Raw genomic sequence first — 23,798 nt, forward strand, 5'->3', positions numbered from 1 at the left:
TAAACTGAATCTATGTATGATAAAGTATAAAGTCACTCAAATTGAGGGACACACTACAGAATACCAAACTTGTAATCTTCAAAAATGTTAAGATGATGAAAATCAAAGAATGACTCAGAAACTCCTGTCCACTGAAGGAGAATGGAGAGACACAACCAATAAATACATTTTTGGGATGTCGGCAGACAATTTTTCATGAGTCTTTCACACTTTTTCCACATCTTGTCAACAAAGGTACTGACAGAATTTATTTTGCTTTATCTTTTCTAAGATGGTACTTTTACCTTTTCAGAGATGGTACTTTTCTTTGAAGCAGATAGCAAATTTGTTTGCTAACTGGATAACTAATTAAAAGAATAATGTCTCTCTCCAGGTCAAAGGTTAGAGAGGATAGTTTTCAGCCCATTACAAAAATATTGAGGTCTCCTGGGCTCAAAGTTTTTCATCTGTGGTACGTTTCCATTGCATTGGCAGCATTCTCCTAAGCCATACCATGTCACTTCCATGGAAGTTAGGGAGCAAGAGAATTTGACACAAACATGTAGTTCATGTTGCTTGCTGTAGTGTGAGTAAAAGTGTCTTGTCTTTGACCCAAGGTTCATATGTATACTGTTAGCATCCATGAAACTGTGTTAGTTGAAGATGTCAGCTTGTAAGTCTGGTTAAATCTGAGAAAGTCTTGACAGGGATAATTGGCAAAAACTGAATCTGCTGAAAGATAGACAGTAATAATGTTAATTTCCTGATTGTGACAGTTGATTGTGATTGTACTGCACAAAGTACTTTTGTAGAGGAAATACACCGTAAATTATATGCTGATAGTGGGCACCATGTAAAAAACATATATTCAAAGTTTCAGGGAAAAATAATATTATTGGTATTGCACTTCTAATTTTTCTATAAGTTTGAAACTATTTCAAAATATAAAAGATATATTAGGGCTTCCTTGGTGGCGCAGTGGTTGGGAGTCTGCCTGCCGATGCAGGGGACGCGGGTTTGTGCCCCGGTCCGGGAAGATCCCACATGCCATGGAGTGGCTAGGCCCGTGAGCCATGGCCGCTGAGCCTGTGCATCCAGAGCCTGTGCTCTGCAACGGGAGAGGCCACAGCAGTGAGAGGCCCGCGTACCGCAAAAAGAAAAAAAAAAAAAAAAGATATTAAAAATCTAAATAACAAAAAGACAAAATGGATCCAAAAGAAATTCACAAATAATGAGAGGCAAATAAGATCAAATATACTGAATTTTTTTTTAATCAAGCAAAAGGAAGTGTAAGAGAACGTAATAGCTACATATAAAATAAAATTCATAAAATAGAAAAATGTATATACATTGAAATTACACAGTTAAAAACACAATAGAAATCACTTTATATACCTAGAATATTGAATGAAAATGACCAACATCAAGAGATGTTCTAGTAAATATAGTGAATTAAAAAATATGTGGGGGCTTCCCTGGTGGCGCAGTGGTTGAGAGTCCGCCTGCCAATGCAGGGGACACGGGTTCGTGCCCCGGTCTGGGAAGATCCCACATGCCATGGAACGGCTAGGCCCCTGAGCCATGGCCGCTGAGCCTGCACATCCAGAGCCTGTGCAACACAATGGGAGAGGCCACAACAGTGAGAGGCAAGCGTACCGAAAAAAAAAAAAAAAAAGTGGGTATTTGGAAAAATAGAGACTTAAAAGAGGAAGAAAATTAGATTATCACCATAGTTTTTTCCTGACTTTTATAATAATCATTTTTCTGTATTTATAGTTTTCATAAACAATTTACATGCCATAGAAAATGGATAAAAATATTTGGGATATTCGAGGAAAGAAATGTGAAGCAAGAGATTGTTGTATTTTTAATGTGTGATAATATAAATGAGTAATTATAGAATATTCCGATTCTTCCTTTGTTATTGAGAACAAAGATACTCTGAGTGGGAAAAGAAGATAAAGACTATAAAACCACACATATATCCACACATTTCCTAATGCTGTCCTCAGCAAAGGACTAAAATCAATGACTAGCCCAGTACAAGGAACATCCAGATCACTCAGATTATAACCCTGAAATACCACTGTCCACTACATAGACTAGGACTTCTTGGAAAAATGGCTGTTTCCAAGTTTGGAGCAGGAAATGCTCATGGTGGGCGTGGAACATCTTACTATACTAGATATTAAAAATGTTATCAAAACTACTATGATATAACAAGAAGAATTAGGAATCATGTTTAAGAGGCTTCCACTGGCCAAAGTTAAGAAAATCTGAATTTCAGTAAGTATAGTATTTGCAAATAATTGAAGCTCATGAATAGTATTTAAATCACAAGTTCCTAATGAAATGAAAAAGAAACAAAACAAAACTAATTGGTCACCTTTGGGAAATAATAGAGAGCCAATTCATTATTTCAAAAACTGCTAAATAAAGGAAATAAACATTTATCCTGGCTTTTCTATATGAACTGAACCAAGGGATAATTAACTACACAGTGGATGAGAGAAGCAGCTCTACAACAGATAACCAAATTCAGTTTCTAGTGATGAAATGGCAGAGTGTCACCATGGTCATGCCAAAGTATTTGGACCTGTGTCTGACCAAGCCTCTGGATCTATGTGACACTTTGCAGAGGATACAGAGACAGAGAAATGCTGAACAATGAAAATGCAATAAATGTGAAATTGGTAAAATTCATATTGTGGAAAATTCTACATATCAAAAGCTTGGCTCAGACCTTCAACAGTCGCAGGGAAGGAAAATGATTATTATAACAGTCAGGATAGTGGTTACATTTGGTAGGAGGGAAGGGGAGTTGATTGTAATGGGGCATATACAAGTGAATCTAGAGAGGCTGGCAAAGTTGTATTCTTTGACTGAGTAATATGTTCCAATGCTGTCTACCTTATAATAATTATGCTATACATATTTTTGTGTGGTTGCGTGGTTTTCTATTAGTCTGTCATACACTATAGTAAAAAGGTATTGGAAAATTAGGTCATAGGAAGAAATATAAGATACAAATAAATTGTTTTATTAATCATGAATTTATTTAAAGAGCTATAAGTATACATTATTATGATTTTTCATAATATAGAAATTTGGCCATAATGATTTATATATTCCTAACAGTAATCTGAATTAACATATATATGAACATGAACACCAATTAAAGTAGTGTAAGAAGCATAAATTCAGAGTAGTGATTGAAAGTTCTAAGTTTGAAGGTAAGGAAGTAATGTGGTGACACAGAAATTCTCTTCAATGAAATCAAAATCAATAAGCTAGTTTATAATTTTATTTAAAAAGTAAAAAATATTTATAATTAACTTTGTTAATCAAAATGAGGAGTGCTAATCATCGGAAACTGTCAGAAAAAATATTACAATATTAAATGGGAGAGAAGTGAATATGTAAAAGAAAAATTACAGTCAAATTTAGAGTAATAAACTACTACAGTTTATTTAAGAAAAGTAAAGTGTGCAAATAGTCAATAGTTCAGAATGTTAGTTAAGAAGAATATTATTTAACTACAGGAAAATTAGTCAAAAAACAAATTGATAGTGTAAGTGAAACCACTGGCATAGTAAACCAGATGCAGAATCTGTAGCTTTTCTGGGTCCACCACCACCCTACACTCTGTAATATGCGATTGTGGTAATTAAACAAAGGTGTTCCTCATTGAGTTCCTGACATACTTAATGTTGAATGACTAATTTGTTTTGGTTAGGTTTAGGAAGACAAGAGAAGAGGAGGAAAGTATTCCTATTACAGCTATTTTTTTCTTTTGCATGAGTGTCGATAGATTTGAAAGGAGAGGCTCTTTACATACTCACAGTTTTAATTAAACATGTGAATCAAATGATCTTTCAGTGCCTTGACATGCAGCATTGTAAATGTTTATGTTGACATAAATATTACAAACAGAAGAAGAGCTAAAGAGGAGGAATCAATGTGATTTAACAAGATAAAGGCATTAGCTAAAGAGAAAAAATAGAGAAAACAAACCCAAAGTAAATGTACTATAACTACACGAAAGATCTTTTTTTTTTTTTTTTTTTTTGCGGTACGCGGGCTTCTCACTGTTGTGGCCTCTCCCGTTGTGGAGCACAGGCTCCGGACGTGCAGGCTCAGCAGCCATGGCTCACGGGCCCTGCCACTCCGCGGCATGTGGGATCTTCCCAGACCGGGGCACGAACCCGTGTCCCCTGCATCGGCAGGCGGACTCTCAACGACTGCGCCACCAGGGAAGCCCTACATGAAAGATCTTAATATCATCAATATCATATAAATACAAATAAATGGCTGAAAGTCAGAGGTTTAATGAAGATATACTTTGTCAGGCATAGCTTAATCAGATGCTAAGAAATTAAGATGTTAAGATGTTAAGAAACCATTGTAAAGCAATTATACTCCAATAAAGATGTTTAAAAAAAAAGATGTTAAGCAGAGGACACCAAATACCTGAATTATTAAAATGACATAAATATGTACCATAAAGAACAACTCAATCATGATGACCTTTTACCTTTAGATAGAATAAAATCAAGAAGGACAATGAAAGGAAAATATCCTAGTGCAGCTGACCCTTGAATAACATGGATTTAAACAGCATGGGTCCACTTATACACAAATTTTTTTCCAATAAATGCTACAGTATTACATGATCCATGATTGGTTGAATCTGAGGATGAGGAACTGTGGGTATGGCGGGCCAACTATAAAGTTATATGCAGTGTCAGTGTCCCTAACCCCCGTGTTGTTCACCATACAACTGTATATAATATAGTTCTTCCTCATTATATGGTAATGGATCTAAGAATCAGTGTAACATTCTAAATAAAATCGGTTCTATCTTTATCCACATGACTTTGACACCTCAGTTTATCAGTGGTTTCACTTATTAGAAGTTTCGAATAGTACCTTCACTCCCTTAAGAGAACAAGACAGATGCAACAGGATCTAAGTTTCTGTAAAACATACCATTAAATGATTACACGTTATTTGACTCCTCATTGAAAACAATTCTCACTAAAACTAAAGACTCCCTATGTCAGTATTAAAACCCCTCTATTTTTCTAACCTAATTTTGGACTCATAAAATTAAATTATACTTAAATATCCCATATTAATCACCTAGCAATGGCCATAAGGAAGAACAACACTAATTTAATATTATTATACTTAAATATAATTTATCCTTATACTTTAATGGTATAATATTGATAACATTGATTTTATAGTGCAATTTATAGTGCAATTGCTCTTTTTTAATCACCTCAACATCCTTGTAAAAATAGAACTGATTTCCTTATTTTACTAATAAGGAGACTAAAGCTCATGGAACTGTGCCACATGAGCACAGATCCACTTCCTCCATGTTTCTGTTTCTCTCTAAAGTTTTTTTTTTTTTTTTGCTCAACTCACTTGAAATTATTTTCTAGAAAATACTTTCTACTTCAATAATACAAATTTACAGCACATGCAAATTACTGTAGTTCTTTCTTTTCACTCATAACTATTTTAGAATGAATCTATTTTTTAAATTTAGAAATAATTGTATTATAAATTGTTATTTTGTTCTCTCACCCAGTAGAGATTGCTCTAAAGTCAAAATGAGTATCAACCAGAGCTTGTTGATCTTGGTCTTCAAGGTTAGAACTGTGGCTATTGAAGAGTGGATTGTGAATAGTTAACTGATATCACCCTTCCATTATTTCTATAATTGTTCATGATTTACATTGTCTTCTGGAGACAATACTAAGCTGATGAAAACAAATGAGAAGATAGTTTCAGGCTCATTAATATGTTTCCTCTTAACTCCCTGGAGTTTAACTTTCTTCACTACATTTTAGGAAGGCCCATCTCCAAGAAGGACATATTTAAGAAAGGATATTGAAGAAACTCAAAGTTATTCTATTTATAATCTTGTGGATTAACTTTCTTTTAATATTTAAAATAAACACAACCTGGAAAATTGCTGAAAAACATGTATGGGCTAAAGTTTGGCATAAATATAAAGATAAAACAGTCGAAATAAATAAATACAGAAAAAAATCATTTGACCTAGAAATGAAGAATTAGGAGCCATTTAAAAGAAAGAAAAAAAAAAGACAGTGGGAATTTTAAGCATCTTCTAATATTTGAAGACTTTCTTATGAGACAGACTAAACAAATTAGGCATTGATTCCCGAGTATAGGTTCCAGATCAGTGTTTGAAAATTAAGGGGCTACATTTTATTGACATGAATGAAAAGTGAAGGATTTCTAAAGATAGAATGAGATAGATAGCTTTCTAGGCTTGTTTTCTCATCTCTATAATAAGAAGTTTGATGACATAATTTCTAACATCCCTTAAGTTTCACTATTGCACAGTGTTATCTTTTAGATATTGACTGCCCCCACAAGATGTACATCCAGTGACTTTATAGAAGCAATTCCTCTGGAATACATATTTAGGGTGAGTATAACATGAGATGACCCATCTCCACACATAGGCTTACCACTCTCCATCTGTGTGAGATTCTCTCTCTCTTTAATTCCTGATGAATATTCTTTTTTTTTTTTTTTTTTTTTTGCGGTATGCGGGCCTCTCACTGTTGTGGCCTCCCCCGTTGCGGAGCACAGGCTCCGGACGCGCAGGCTCCGGACGCGCAGGCCCAGCGGCCATGGCTCACGGGCCCAGCCGCTCCACGGCATATGGGATCCTCCCAGACCGGGGCACGAACCCGTATCCCCTGCATCGGCAGGCGGACTCTCAACCACTTGCGCCACCAGGGAGGCCCCTGATGAATATTCTTAAAGACAAAATGAATTCAAAATAATATGAATGCCTTCCCTGATGCCCATGCTTCTCTTATGGAAATGTATCATTTTTTTTATCATTTATTATGTTTGTTTATGCATTTCCGTTACAGATTATGTTTCAATTATGTTTTGTATAATATGCTGAACTTTACTCTTACAGATACTTAGTGTTATAGAGCCACTGCTGCAAATTCTTTTATTTACTTTTGTTTTTTTCCAACTCCTGTCAACTCTTGGCTCAATTATTACCAATATCACAGCCTCAGACTTACCCAGCTGCTGATTTAATCTTGAATACATTTTCAGAATATCAGGATATCCTCAGACTCATCAGTCTAGGCAGGCTGATGTTAGTCTTGTTATAAACCTTGTTCCCCAAGAGCTATTTTCTGAGAACTTCCCACTGTCTACTTATGCCTTAACTAGGATCCTGCTTCAAAATAGAACAAATGGAAACTTTTTTTGTGTGTTTAATGCTATGGCCTAGAGCATCCTATTGCAAACTTTATCAAGGTGAACCATTCCAGATCTCAAAGACAGCCTGGATCAAGCCCAAATGTGTTACCCCCTTTAATTATTCTAATTGGAATTCCTTTTCACCCAACAGCCAGCCCTCTACCTAAGACTCTTTAGCAGCCCAGTCCTAATCAAAGGTATGGCATTCTACCTCCTCCTACACTCATTAAAACTCTATGAGTGGAAAGCCTGTTTTTCTGTGGAGGATGAGAGAGGGAAGTCCTATACTCACTGAAAAGGGCATTTAAGGCAACAGTACCAAGCCTCAAAACAATTTGTTCACTTTTTTTTCCACCTCTCCCCCCATATGCCTAGACAGGCTGAAACAGATGCTCATTAATTCTTAAAATTCCTTTAAAATATATAATACAGATTCTCAGATTCATGAGATTACAATACATGGTCATTATATAATTTGAAATGTGAGAATTAATCAACAGATCAACAGCACTTTTTGAGAGGCAGGTCTGAAGATTTTAACCCAAAGCCTGAAAAGGAAACACTCCTCCAGTTGCCATTGGTTGTCATGATCTGAGCAAACAAATGGTATTGTTGCACAATGTCAATAGCCCATATTCTATGCCTTGTTTTGCTTTTAACAGACTGTGAAAAGACCAACAGCTGTTAGTGAGCTAAGACAAGGAAAGGATTTACAGTAGGTGGTACCACCTTTGCTTTTCTTGTTCCACCCTTAAAAATCTGCCACTTTATTTTGGAGCTGAGTGGAGAACATGGCAGTGACTCAGTGTCAGGGGGAGTGAGTAGCCAACTGTGGCTCAGTTCTGATATGAAGAAGTAACATCATATTTACAAGTCACAGCAATGTGTGTTGATGAATATCTTTTCTTGCTTTTGCTTTATTCATTTCAAGTATTTAGAAAAAAAATTAATAAAAAGCAAAACTAAACAGCTGACTTAACTGTAAAAACTAAAGATTTACAGATATAATGCAAGATTCTGTATATATGCAACTAATGATGTTTCCTATATTATGCTTCATTTTAGCTTCTTTACCTTAAAAACTAGAAAAAATGCACTTGCCAAGTTACTACCTATTTGACTCTGGTAGCTATAGAATTTCAAATTTAAACAGCCACTTGGGAAACATATTTTCTATTTCCAAGTAATGCATTTTAAGGGATTATGGAAAACAGAGAATTAAGTCATTTGGGGACAGAAATAATTGTTAAATATGGTAGGTTTGAGTTACTAACCACTTATATACAAAGTTTCCTTTAAATGTTAAACTTTAAAATGTTATATACAGAATAATTTACGCCATATAATATAAAGCTTTTGACAAATGCAAATGCACCGAGTGTCTCAATTCAATCAGGAAATCCCTACTTAACCATGAGGTGATATTTCTGTACCTTGCCATTCTAAACTAATCAGTGTTACAGAAATCAAATTGCAACTTATTTGTTCAAAGAAGAAAGACAGCAGGTGATAGTCTCTCATTCTTTTTGCTACTTTTCATATTCCCTATAGTTGATATAGAAATTTGTTCAATACTAGGCCTGAGAGGGGCATGAGCTCTAAGGATCTAGAAAAAACATATCCTTCAGTAATTTTTATTTACTGTTGAAAATGGTAAATGGCAAGATAGGCAGGGAACTTCAAGACAAAGGAGAAAAGGCAATGTGGTAGGGACTTTTGCATCCACTGGTACCAGAATCCATTAAGTATTCCTATTCATTTCTTTACATTATTTCAAACCTTGCTCCAATTTTGTTTTCTGAAGAAAATTTTCCTGAATAATCTGTCAATATGGTATGTTCCAACCCCATCTATTTTAACAACTTTCTTGCCTTTTGAATCAAGGAAGAAAAAAAAATACCCTTGGACAAAAAAAAATATATATATAGTATTGTTTGAAAGCATTTTCCTTTGGACTAATTCATTTAGAAATTCAGTGAAGGAATGATGCTGGCTTTTTTACTGCTGTTTTGGAAAAACACTTGGACTTACCTGAATATATTAAGTGTAAGTTTCTTTCATAATATTAAAAATAGTCTTTATTTATAATCATGAATCAACTATCAGTTCATAGAATAGCTCAAATTTACTCAGTCTGAGTTCCTGTGCTTTTTGTTATTCCCTATTAGTTGTTCTTTGCCACTTTTTCTATATATTAATGTTAATAAACAATATCATATCCAGAGCAGTCCCTATTACTCTGACAACATTCTTTATTGATGGGGTATTTGCTCATAATTTTGTGCTTTCCTTTCCAATCCAGTGAGACTCATTTTTCCACATAGCACATGTTGGCAACAGTGCTATCCCACACACTGAAATCTTACACTATGATTACCACATTAGATGTTGGTACTGCTGCAATAAATTTGTCTAGATAGCTGTAAAATCTCTTTTTCTTATCAGTATTTGTCATGTCCAGGGCATAGACATTGATGTCGGTGGCTGTGCTTAGATTCAGAGTGTGAACTTTTGGGGGATTTTGTGACAAGTGACTGACTGTCACACTGACAGCTGAGACGCATCACTAAGAACAGGGAACATCTCCATGAAAGCGGCATAGTCAGGGGCATTCACTGTAAGCCACTACTTATCAAGAATTACCCAATGTAAAGAATAGATTCCCTCAAGTAATTTTTTTTCAAAAAAGAATGTCAGGCTTTCTTTTACTCCTCCACAATTATTTCTGCTGACTGGAAGAACATACAGAAGGTAGACTGATATATAGAGCAGTTGCCATCTGCTAGCTCACCTCTGCAAAATGAGAAGGAAGCTGATACCAAGATGCAGACTCATGAAAGATACTCTGGTGAAAAATCAATGTGGAATAAAATAAAAGTGGATAAATGAAGTCTCTAAATTCATTAAAGAAAGTGGATAAATGAAGGACTTAACAGGAAGCATTTACTAGATGGAATAAGGCCCAAAGGAAAAATATTTTGAAAAGACAGGTCACAAAACTTATGCTACAAAAGAGATGGACGAGCACAAAGAACTTAGATGGGGTCTCTATTATACATTTGACAAGGCCATAAAAGAGAAATGTTCTGCTCAGAATCATAACAAATTTTATTTGAATACCTTGGGTTACATCTCAGTCCTCCTGGACTCTTGTCCAAGTTTCTCTTTTTCAGCAGACCAAGATACATCAACTTTTCATAATTGGTGACTGACAATCAAATCATATTTCAGAGAGTGAAATTATATCAAAGTGCTTAGCCTGTCTAGAATGGGAAAAGGATAAGGCCATTAATTCTAACATGAAATCACTTAGCATTCCAAGATTTTTTTTTTTTATGATGCTGAATATACAGTTCACAAGAGTTATACCCAAGAACAGAGAAATCATACAATTTCATCTTGGAACAAGTAGGTAGATATGCTACTATATATCTACTTACAACAAAACATGCTTACTTGATAACCTTCTTTGTCCTCCTTTGCTTTTAGAAGTTTTCAGTTAGATATACTTGTATTAAGTACAAATTGTACTCAAGGTATATTTGGACATTATCAAAGTTTGCAAACTTGGTCACAGTTGATACCACCTGTTCCTTGCATTAAGATATCAAATCTCTTTTCTGGAGAGAAAATCTTGAATCTGGGTTGGCTCTCTGACTTGCTGAATTCCTTAATTCAAAAATGCTCTGCCTAGATACCCCTTCAAAGAAAGACTTACTGTCCAGGTGTGAAGTATACAGTTATTAGAGAGCCATATCACTTAAAGTTGTTTTCTTTCCAGGTTGCCTAATTTCAGTGCCTGAGAAAGGTGAATAGGGCTCAGTCACTGTGGTGCAATGTAGGACACTGGCAGGCAAGTCTTACTCCAGAGCTTAACCACATTGCCTGAGACTGTTGAACCAGCATTTCAGATCAACTTCTTCCTCAGCCCTATCATGTTTCCTCTCTTTTCCTTGTACAGGTGTTAGTACATAATAAATAATTTATAACCCCAAATACCATCACAGTATCTGCTTCTGAAAAACACAACCTATGATATTTGTTTTGGCCAATAAAATCTGGCATTAGCGGCACTGTACCAGCTCTGATACTACACTTCAAAAACCTTCCAGATTTCTACTCTCTTTGGGAATCTTAGCAATGCACCATATAAACAAGTCCTGAATAGCCTGGTGTAAAATGAGAGACCATGTGATGGCAGAAATGAACCATCCCAGCTGAGGCATTCCAAAACAACCAGTACCAAATACCCCCGACAAGTTGACTGTAGACACATGAATAAACACTTCCTAGGTTAGCAGAACAGCCCAGCTGAGCCCAACCCAAATTGTTAAATAGCAGAATCAGGAGATAAGTAAATGGCTGTTTTTTAAAGCCATTAAATCCTTGGGATGATTCTTCACATTGCAAAAGCTATCTGATTATACAAGCATACTTAATATGTAAAAATATAAACTTGAATTTATTGAATCTTTACAAATAGTTAGTGTTTGGGATATTTTCAGCTGAATTCACACATCTCTGTACTTATCTCTGGGGATGCCTGGAAATCTGGCATGGACTCTTGACCAAGATAAAGGCACTGGGCTAACTAATGTTTTATCATATGCTGTTTCACATCTGAAACTCCCTTGTGGTCTCCAAGCCCAGTTGATTTATTGATACCTTGCACCTGAAGTAATCATGTAAAAAGGGGGTCATGAAAGACCCATTAGAAATTTTCAGGCAGCTCTCCCCAAATCAATATTCATTGTACAAATTTTGGTGATTCAATCTATAGACATATGTTATGTTCATAGCAAGGAACTGAGATACTTCTGGAAGTTTTGGTGTCCCTAATTCTTGTCTGAATTCTCTTTCTCCCTCTTTTCCTTGTGGTTTACAGTATACTTTGTCTCTATTAAAAGCCTTATATTATGCTCTATGGGGTTTTATGAGTCCTTTTAATTATACAATGTATTGTACTCTTTACAGATGTGTGTGTGTGTGTGTGTTTGTATTTTTTCAAGTACTCATTAAAACTTCAGAAGAACAAGATTTACAAAATTTCTTATAAGGTATATATCTAAGAAAACCATGTATGCACAAGATCAAGATCAAACTTGAATGTGCTTTCACTTTTTGATAAGGGTCTTTATAAGTGTATGGTGTGTTTATGTGGTCACATTTTGTTAGAAATTCTGGTTCTGGAGAGGTAAAAAAATTCAATCACAAAAAGAAAACAGAGAAGTCAGCTTCAAATATAAAAATGTAAACATATATTGTTCATCAATATAAGAAATATAATAGAAAAAATGATTTAACATCATAACACAATGACAAAAGAAAAATAAAACAGTTAATACATAGAGTCAACTTCACACACAGGGACAATAGAACATGATTAAATGCTATTAGGGCTCTGGAATAGAATGTATGTCCAAAGTAATATCCTTAAAAACTGGATATGTTGCATAAATATCCTATGATAATCATTCTCTGAAACTAATGACTTAAAGATTCCTGGTAGGAGGAAAATATGTTACCAAAATCTGGAAACAACTTTATTAATTAAGCAATATACACCCAAAAACTATGAGCAGACTAGTTATTATTTTGAAAATTTCCTAGAGGAGAAAATTCCTGATAAAGCTGATCATGGCACAAAAGAATTATGATTAAGGAAGTTAGCAAGAATATTCAAAGGTATGTAGCAGAATAAAAAGGAATAGAGGGTATGCTACAGTGAAGAATCCCCAGGAACTTGGCACTAATGAGTGAAGAGAGAAACCCCAAAGAGAATGAAATCTCAACAAAGGCAGTAGTTACTTAGTGTGGATCATGGTTTCTGCATAAACATACAGGAGAGCTATGTTTTTACACTTGCAAGGGGTAATACCACAACCTGAAGCATTGAGCTGAGTACAGTGAAATACTCAATGATTTAAAGTATTCAACATCCTCCAAGAACAAAATACTACTGTAGAGTAGCTTAACTCCACTGTGTTACTACATGTTGTAGGTAACAGATTAATGAAACATTTTCTCCTCCTTCCTGAGAATTTGACCTTACGTTAATTTTCTAAATGTTCCCCTGGCAACCTAATAAGGTGGTAGTTCTCCATGTTTCACAAAGATTATGGTAAACATAACCTTTTTTGGCAATTTCATCTGGACTAAGAGATCTAAAAATACTTGATATGAAGCCATAGCTTCAGGCTTCACTGAGTGTGCTAATTCTAGGCACATCTCTTGAGAGGATTCTGGAAGTTGTCTATGGAACTGTGGCAAAAGGTACTGGCACATGTGGGGCATGAGAATTTTACCGCATGTCAGATCATGCACCCATCTGATCCACATCTCCTCCCCTTCCAAGTGTCAATCTTAAATGCAATAATTAACAAATTATAAAAGCAGAGTTGAGTTTATTCAGGAATAGCAGAGGAATTGCAATCTGGGACAAGCAAGCTATGGAGAACTACAGGCAAGTCTGAAGACACAAAGGGAAGGTTATTAGCTTTTATTAGGTTTTAGGAGGAAATTGAGGAGGGCTGCTTTGAATAAAAGTTCACTGGATAAAAACAAGAGTTCGAGGCTGTGGCAGTTTTTTATTGGCTGTAAGCAGTGATTAGTGCATTGTTGCTGGGTCCGGAAGAGATCTCCCTTCCTTTTCTTAAAAGCAGGAGATGAAATTCCTAAGTGAAAAATGTCCTTCCTTGTCAAAATAATTCTTATCTGCCTTCCTCCTGCTGGTTATGTAGGTTGCAACAAGTGTGAGAGCTTCCCCTTCAGGGCTTCCTGACTCCATTTTAAATGAGGTTTCCTTCATTTTCACACAAGTAAGCAGTACGGGCCACTAAAAACATATGCTTGATGATTCCCTGCTGAAAAACTGTGATTTCGATCCTAAATCCTTCTTAGTAGCCTGATGACAAATGTGGCTTATAAGATCCTTAGAATCTGTTATTTGATTCTCCCAGGATCACCTCGTATGCACTGTACTCCACATGCGTTTAGAAGGCATATGCTAATAAAATGTGAACAGCTCATCTGTAAAAGCCCTATTTCCAAATAAGACTACATTCACAGATACTGGGGGTCAGCACTTCAACATCTTTGTGGGGACACAATTCAACTCATAACAGAAACACAGCCTTGAAGGGCTAAAATCATACACAGGCTGCCTAGTTAATTAAATGGGGTATCCTTGAATTTTTTCAGGTATTTTTTAAGTTAGAAGCAGCATAGAAGTTGTAAATGTTTCTTTCCACCACCACTACTTCAATTTTCCTCCTTCAAGGGTCAACTGATTTCTTCACATGGTGAAACCAAAATTAAGTTAAAATGAAATATTTCCAACCCTTTTCCACCTTCCAAAAGTTTATTCCAATACAATTTCAAGATATCATATTCAAATTCAATATACATGACAGATATTGAATAAGGAAACTGTATATAAGCAGACTGGAAAAATAAATCTTCATACATTCCTGAGGAGTGTACACACAAGACAATAGTGTTTCTCATATACTCTGTGAGTCAAGACTTTATTAAAGTATATTTCTGCTTTATGTACATGTTAAAACAGATAGAGAGAAATGGGATACAGTCCAGCATATGAAATCAATAAATGCCCTAAGAGGTGTAAAACAGAATGAAAGTGTTAAAGTCAGTTTCTTAATAAAACACTTATAATATGACAATTTATAATATGACAAAGTCTACTCCCTGTTAACTTATCATTATTATTCATTATAATTTGTTTCTTCTCGGGATACTAGAGGCTACTAATTAAAAACCTAGTTAAAGTCTCTTATTTAAGTTTCCCAAAGCTGTTTGAAAGCTCTTCCAAAAATCATCTATAAAGATGTCAATCATATATTCAGCTAAAATGGCACTTTTTAAAATAAAGGTGATGATATTTGCCTATCAGAAATGCTATCTGAAATTTATTCCTATCTTATTTAATGTTACATGTCATTGCTTTCTATTATGACTTACCATGAGGAAATATTTAGTACCATGTGGGTCCTCAGGAAAATAAAATGAGCACATTTGGCAAAGTTCCTAAGTTAATGACTATGGAATAAACTTCAAAACACCTCACATTAAGGAAACTATTTAAAAATAATTTTGTAGTAAAATTACAAAAATGTTAATTTTTTTAAAGTATGTAAATCACATGAGATACTACTCAAAACATTAAATAAATCATTAAACATTACAATATGATGTACTAAAGATCTGCCTGTGTAAAGTTGCTCAGTATGTGTGCTCCACATTGTGCTGTTATTATCCTGCAATAAAATCAGATCATTCCTCAAATCAAAGCCCCTATGCAGATTTATGTCATTAAAGGTATCCAATATGTAACATAAAGTTATTGCCTTTGATATATATGTTATAAAGAATACCAAAGCAGATGAAGAGCTTAAACTGGCCTTTGTTCCCCATAGCGACAAAACGTGTATTATTCCCTTTTTTCCATTCCTGAGATATTTGACAAGATTTTCTCTACTATAGTAAGCACTTCTCCCTTGAACTTCTAGCTAGAAGGTGTAATATAAACATAGTCATTACACCTCTCCTAGCTGTAGCAGACTTATGCTTTGAAGGATAACCATGTCAGTCCTTTAGGTTCACATTAGTCCTCTTTTCATGTTTGTAAATGAACTTGTCTATGCTATCTTTTGATTATTTAAATTTTTTTTTTTTTTTTTTTTGGTAGTACGTGGGCCTCTCACGGTTGTGGCCTCTCCCGTTGTGGAGCACAGGCTCCGGACGTGCAGGCTCAGCGGCCATGGCTCAGGGGCCCAGCCGCTCCGCGGCATGTGGGATCTTCCCGGACTGGGGCACGAAACCATGTCCCCTGCATCGGCAGGCGGACTCTCAACCACTGCACCACCAGGGAAGCCCTGATTATTTAACTTTTGATTAATCCAGAATAGTCTTTGCACCAGCACTCTGAATATTCAAAAAATTCTTCCCCAATTTTACCAATGTTTAAGGACCTTGTAAGAATTATCTTATTCTACATAAGTCAGTAGGTGAGAGCACTTTCTTTTCTAGCAGAGGGATTAACATTGATTGTGCTCATTTTAAGTCCATTGTTCTAGGCCTTTTAAGAATATTATCTCTTTTAAGTTTTAAAACACCCTTTGAGGAAGATATTAGAATTCACATAATCATGTCTCTGAGGCTTAGAGAATTAAGGTAATTTCTAGAATCACAGATCTAGTGGTGAGCTGTCACTCACCCATGGTCTGTGTCACTCCAAAGCCCAGATGTACCTGTGCCATGAAGCTGTGCAGTTCTACCATTAATTGATATTTTATCATAGGGACATCATCAAACCAATCAGAATATTATTTTCTTTATTTGTAAAATAAGGGGTGGGAGGTGGAGGGCTGCTACTTTGTAAAACTCAGATATGTGTGGTGCCTATATCATCTGTTACCTAAAATTTTTGAGAGTGACATTTTTGAAGAGTGAAAGGGCACTGTTAATAATTAGGCCAGAGAAACAGACATACAATGAGTGGGCAAGCTGGCTCTCCTCAAGAGACTTTTAACTAGTGTGTTCTCATGCATTTTTAATCCCGTTCGATACATTTCAATACATTTTCCATAAAGTAATTATTTGTGGCTCCTCCCTCACCATAGATAGTAAGATCCACAAAGGTAAGGACCTTTCTGTTTTTGCTCATTCCTTTATTCCCAGAACCTAGTACAAACGCCTGGAAATGACTAGACAATAGACTTTTTTTTAATGTATAAAAGAATGATTGGACGAGTCCATGGCTGTTTGGGTAAATGAATTAGTGGTTGAAGGAAGAAAGGAAAGAAGACAAAAGAGAAAAATGCTAACCAAGTATAACTATGTAATACAGACTCGTAAGTAACAGAGATGGCTATCATAGTAGCCAGCATCAGAACTTAGATGTAGAAATATAGAACTCATTAATTTAGGGATAGTCAACATCAAAACCTGAATCTCCTGATACTACCCCTGTCTAGAAAGTTTTCCAATAAAGCATGTTTCCAATAAACATGCTCAGAATTGATAACAGTGCTATGCATCCACTGACATTCTGTAAATACTCTGATGCACATATTTATGCTTAATAGCTATTAGTGCTCTGTTCCTGGAAAACATTTTTGTGTAGTTAATGATTTGAGAAACAATTATAATTGAAAGTTAAGTGAATAAATACGGTGTAAAATTTCATATATATAATATGATCACACCCATTTGATAATAAAATGCATAAGACATGAGAAAAATGAAATCTTACAAAATGTTTTTTGGCTTTATATGGTTAGAGGTTACTAGTTAAAAACCTAGTTTGAGTCTCTTATTTAAGCTTTCAAAGCTGTTAAAAATTCTTCCAAAAGTAATCCAAATATATGTTTTAATCATATTTTCAGCTAAAATTGCATATGTAGATATGTGAATATATATTCACAGATAAATATAGAGATATGTTTCTTTGTAATCTTCAGACTATGTTAAAATAATTTTAAAGTAAATTAGAGGTCAATGTTTCTTAATAAGATATGCAGAACCTGAATTTTCTTTCTTTAAATTGAAACTGATGAAATATGAATTTCTCTAACAATTACTGAAGTTTAAGTCTCATTCTGATTTTTTTTCTAGTTTATTTCTGAGCTTTCAGATTTGGATAAAAGCTATTGCAGAAGTTTAAGTGTATGGATAAACATCTAGGAAAACCTTGAATTTATGAATAAATATGGAAAAATTCCTAAGTTTATATCTAATATTCATTTCATTGGGAAAATATAAATGTCAGTAATTTTTAAATATGTGAGGAAATAACTCAATTATATCAAACAATAAGATAACCATCCCAGAGCAAATCAAACTTCAATGTGGATCAATGAAGTTCAAAATATATATCAAATATTTTTTTTTAATTTATTATACCTGGGATTAATCAATGAATAATAAAAGGTAAATTTACTTAATAAGTAAATAGGAACAATTTGGGAAAAAAATAGGAAAGGAAATTTAAATACAGACCTGAATTGCTGCAAACTTTGTGCACGCAGTATGAGTTCTATTATTGAAAGTACCAAAGTTAGTCTATGATATATATTTTATGAAATTCTCCTTTAGGCTACCCATCTGTAATGTCATCCCACTGCTGTCATCCATATTGACTTTTCCTTGCCTGTAATACAGGTAGAGTGAAGCTAAAAGATTATTCATGATAGAAAGGAGGAGCTAGCATTAAAGTAAAATGTAAAAGAAAAAAGAAAGAAAAGGAAAAAAAAATCACTGGTGTAAATAGCTCTTTTCTATAGCTTAGGAATATTTTTCTAAGGTTAAAAATTATTTTTGATACACTGCAATCAGGAGAATTTGTCTCATAATTAACTGGCTTTGGAAATGGGGGGATTCAGGGATTTTAATGTCCTTTGTGTACAAAGTTGCTTTTCATTTTATTGTCTTTCTATAGTCAGCATCCTCACCTCTCACCTAAACCCACAGCTGATACTATGAAGCAGAGCCTAATTTTTTCCTTTTGCCAAGGGAAAGTCATCTCATAGTCTTGACTGCAACAGATCCATATATGATCAAAATAAATCAGTCAATATCTTTTAAATCATGTGATGTGTTAAGAAAGACATGATACAAATCAAATTATTACTTAGAAAGGCATTACATCTCAGAAAACAATTCTGTTTTCAAAACATTTCCAGGGGCCTCCCTGGTGGCGCAAGTGGTTGAGAGTCCGCCTGCCGATGCAGGGGATACGGGTTCGTGCCCCGGTCTGGGAGGATCCCATATGCCGCGGAGCGGCTGGGCCCGTGAGCCATGGCCGCTGAGCCTGCGCGTCCGGAGCCTGCGCGTCCGGAGCCTGTGCTCCGCAACGGGGGAGGCCACAACAGTGAGAGGCCCGCATACCGCAAAAAAAAAAAAAAAAAAAAAACATTTCCATTACGGTATATATCTCTTACCATACAAAATATTTCTACTTGAGATTCAAAAAGCAGGTATCATTATTAAAACACTGATGTTTAACAGGAAATATTGAAAGTGTTAAAAAATTCATGTACTTTATTAAAAGCATTCGTGTCTTCATTAGAAACTTTTCTGCTGCATAAATTTGGCTAAAGTGTGTGAATTTAATACCTTTAAATAACCAGTTCACATGCATTAATGTATTGGTATCTTTTCCCACAATTTTCATTACATTTTCTTTTCTATATTTGTATTTAATTCACCCACTCAGAAAATTGTATGTCACCAACAATTATTCCTTGAGTATCCCAACTGAAATAGTATAGATAAGAAATTTTTGAAGATCTAAAATCCCATGCATACTGGTTTAAACATTCAGCAACACAGTTTTACTGAAGAGAATAAATATATAAAAATTAAATATCAATGTCAAATAACTGTGCTTCAAAACAGGTTTCTTTCAACTGTCACACTTAATTAGACAGTGAGTAAGACAGCTTGAATAACCAGGTTGAAACCTTTTAAATAATGTTAACCCCGGAATGCCAGTGAAGACATTGATTGCTGTACATTAATGAAACCTTTGATTCTCCTACCAAATAACAATCTATTTTTCTTTTTCTTCCTAAACTTAATCTTATGGATAGACTGCAAAAGCAGGTGTAAATAGTATACATTTTGTCACGAATGCCTCTCTGTATGAAGGAAAAGTATTAGCCAGCCCATCAATTTCAAAATAGTCTTATTTTCTATTGTGCCGAAGTCTCTTTAAAAAAAAAAGAAAGAAAGAAAGAAAAAAAGAATGAAAAAGAAAAAAAACGTTGATGAAGCCCATCAGGAAAATGTATTTTACACTAGAGAATAAGAATAAAACCTTGAAACTAATCACTATGCCTTCTTGTGTGAGCCCAGAGAAAAGAAATACTTGAGGAACAGAATATACAGATTGCTTCCACAAGGAAAACCTACTGATTTTTTAAAGTACTGATTCAAAAATTGCTGTGATTTTAGCCCAATCTCAATTACACTGCCATAAATTGATGCCCAGAATCATTATGCCATTTTCTTCCTTAAGTCTACTCATAGTAGTAGCAATAGTGAAAAAAGGATAGTTTCAAAAATTACTATTTGCTACACAGTGTATAGAAAATTGTCTTGACTATAGATTTTATGTCACAGGATAAATAAAATAAAAACTATTATATGTCCTGAAATCTCACACAAAAACAGTAAAAACATTTACTTTAATTTCATTCATTGCAATGGTTTTCCCAACAGTTTTGGAAATGTATTGCATATGTGTATATATTATGTATATACATACATAAACACACATATTTAATTATATTGCACATTTTATGTTTGACTAGCACTCAAGAATCTTTACTACCAACCTTTCAGTACGCTGAGACATGGAAAGCAACATATTATAGAACTTAGACTTCCTTGAAGCTAGAGTTATAGATTCAATTTAGATTCCACCAATGAGAGGAACTTATTAAAGCTGTGGATGGTGAGTTGAGACACAGATCATTTTCCTGCTGCAGCTACTGCCAGCCAGGAAGCTCATGGTGATATAAATATTGTGGGCTGCCCACAATGCTCCAAAGTCTAGATTCCACCTTCAAGAGAATCTTGAGGCAGTTGAGGCAGAAGCCATCAGTTTCACAAGTGGGGACAGCTGAGGAGGCAGAGAAAGAAGTAGTATCTTTTCCTCTGGATTAAAATTAAGGCATTCATAGAGAACTCAGCTGATAGCCTTATGGGGGTTCCCATGTAACTAACTCTTTGTTTTTATCTTGCTCCTTTAGAATCCTGTCTTCATCTTACCTTTTGCCATTTTAATTATAATTTGACAGTCTCTTCAACAAGTGGTGTTGGGAAAGCTGGACAGCCTCATGTAAATCAATGAAGTTAGAACACACCATCCACAAAAATAAACTCAAAATGGCTTAAAGACTTAAACATAAGACAGGACACCATAAAACTCCTAGAAGAGCACATAGGCAAAAGTCTCTGACATAAGTTGTACTGTTTTCTTAAGTCAGTCTCCCAAGGCAACAGAGATAAAAGCAAAAATAAACAAATGAGACCTAATCAAACGTAAGCTTTTGCACAGCAAAGGAAACCATAAAGAAAACAAAAGGACAATGTACAGGCTGGGAGAAAATATTTGCAAATGATGTGACGAACAAGGGCTTAATTTCCAAAATATACAAACAGCTCATACAACCCAATAATAAAAAAAAAGCAAACAACCCAACAACCCAATCAAAAATGGGCAGAAGACCTAAACAGGCATTTCTCCAAAGAAGACACAGAGATGGGCAAAGGGCACATGAAAAGATGGTAACACTGCTGATTTTCAGTGAAATGCAAATTAAAACTACAATGAGGTATCACCAGATACCAATGAGGTATCTCACAGCAGTCAGATGGCCATCATCAAAAAGTCCACAAAAATAAAAGCTGGAGAGGGTGTGGAGAAAAGGGGAATGCTTCTACACTGTTAGTGGGAATGTAAATTGGTGCAGCCACTATGGAAATCTGAACCACTTTGCCATACACCAGAAACTAACATAACATTGTAAATCAACTATACTTCAATAAAAATTTAAAAAAATAAAAAAAAATAGAAAAATTAAAAAAATTAAATAAATAAAATTAAGGTATTAGTATGTATTTAAAATCACTAATCCATTGGCAACCATTTGACTTATTTTTTTCTCCAGACTTTCCAATAATTTGCAAGCATGCAATGGGTTGCATTAAATCAGTTCTTTCTTTGAAAAAATAAAATGTTTCCTGTTGCCTGAACCATTATCTTGAATGAAATCACAAATAGGGAATAGTGAAATTCTCCCAAGACTGGCTTTGGAAGACTGTGTGAAATCTTCCATTAACTTCATCCAATACTACACTTCCTTCTTTCCACCGTGTGCTTGAAAAATATTTTTCTTCTGCATGGATTATTAAAATGAGAGGAGAAAAAATATTATTCTGAGCATGAACTTGACACACATCAGTAGTAAAAGCTTTGAAACATCAGTGGAACAGGTAGAGTATGTGGAGTGAAGATTTAAAGTTGAGAGTGTTTCCATTTTGCAGAGACAAAGAATTTAATCACTGAATCTCTTGTTCTTTTGTTTTGAAAAATCATGAAATTGGACAGTACTTGGATATTTTGTTTTCCCAGAATCCAATTCTATGGATACTTGTCCGTCCTTGATTTGATAATTTTTTTAAGCCCCTGTGGATAAAATATGCCTGAAGCCCTGATTTCAATGCCCGGGTAATGGATCTTTGACCCTGGCATAAATATTCAGGGAGGAGTTTCATTATCTTGGCCACCAGTATGGTTCAAGTGTCCCTCTAATCAGAGCCCTTCCTTTGATTAGAATCTATAACATCTCTTTACTGGTATCAAAGGCTATAAAACCTAGTAAATCTCGAACTCCCAGGACTACAATGTATCTATGTGGAGAGACTAAGTCTATGAATTAAGCCATGCCAAGATGAGCAAAGCCAAGAGTAAGAGAAAAAGAGACAGTCCTGAAAACAGTGTTTGAATCCCTAGATCTAGGTATGCTAAGAGGGAATTTACACTGTATATTTTGCATGTAAACTTTCAATTTGTTTTTAGCTTAGGTTTAAACTAGGACTTGCAATATTGAAACTCGGTTGGTCCTAAAATAGATACATTCATTGGGTAAAAATTCTGAAGCCACTGCAAATAAATGGTTTAGGGTGTAAAACTAAGAGTTCTGTTTAATAATACATGTGTCTGAATTTTTTGCAGAGTTTTATAAATGCTATTGCTTCTCTAGGAAAGGTTTATTTTTTAAAGCTATCAATTTAATCTGGTTTTCCTCTGGAAAATATTGCTTGGGCTTAGAAAGTCTGTGTGTAGTTTTGAGCCAGTTTTGCTCATAGGGAAATTATGAGCAGAGTTCAAAGAACCACTCAGAATGCAGCCTGTGTTTATTTGTAGTGAGAGGAGTCTGAGAGCAAAAACTGGAACTCCAGGTAGAGAGGACATAATAAACAGTGCCACCATTGGCAGAAGCTGGTCTGTTCAAAATGGGGAGAGAGAAATTCATCATGAAGCTAACCAAAGTTAGTAATGTTACTCTCAGAACAGTTATATCTAACAGAAATTATATTACACTATACTATCAATCTGTTGTAATTTCTCTAAATGATTTGTAAAGTCTTGTTACACATTGAGGCCTTGTCCTTCCCATGACTGAAGTAAAATATGAGAGAGTTCTGGGAAGATAAGCAGAAATGCAATGGAACTATAAACATAATGAGAGATACCAAAAATTCCCAGTAACCAAAACCATGTTGAGTGAGCTCACAGGGAGAGTAAAGACATTTCACTAGATTCAGAACTCAGCCTGAGACAACAGATAATAATCAGGGTTTGTGGGTAGATTATTTTTTACTCCTCTGAATATCACAGAAATATTTTTGAGGAGAGCAACTTAGCAAAATGACTTCCTAAAATAAAAATAGAGGCCACTACACTTTTACAAGACAGGTGAATTTTAAAATATTGATAAAACCAAATGTTGACAAGGATT

The sequence above is a fragment of the Mesoplodon densirostris genome, chromosome 5 (assembly GCF_025265405.1).
Source record: "Mesoplodon densirostris isolate mMesDen1 chromosome 5, mMesDen1 primary haplotype, whole genome shotgun sequence".
Classification (NCBI taxonomy): Eukaryota; Metazoa; Chordata; class Mammalia; order Artiodactyla; family Ziphiidae; genus Mesoplodon; species Mesoplodon densirostris.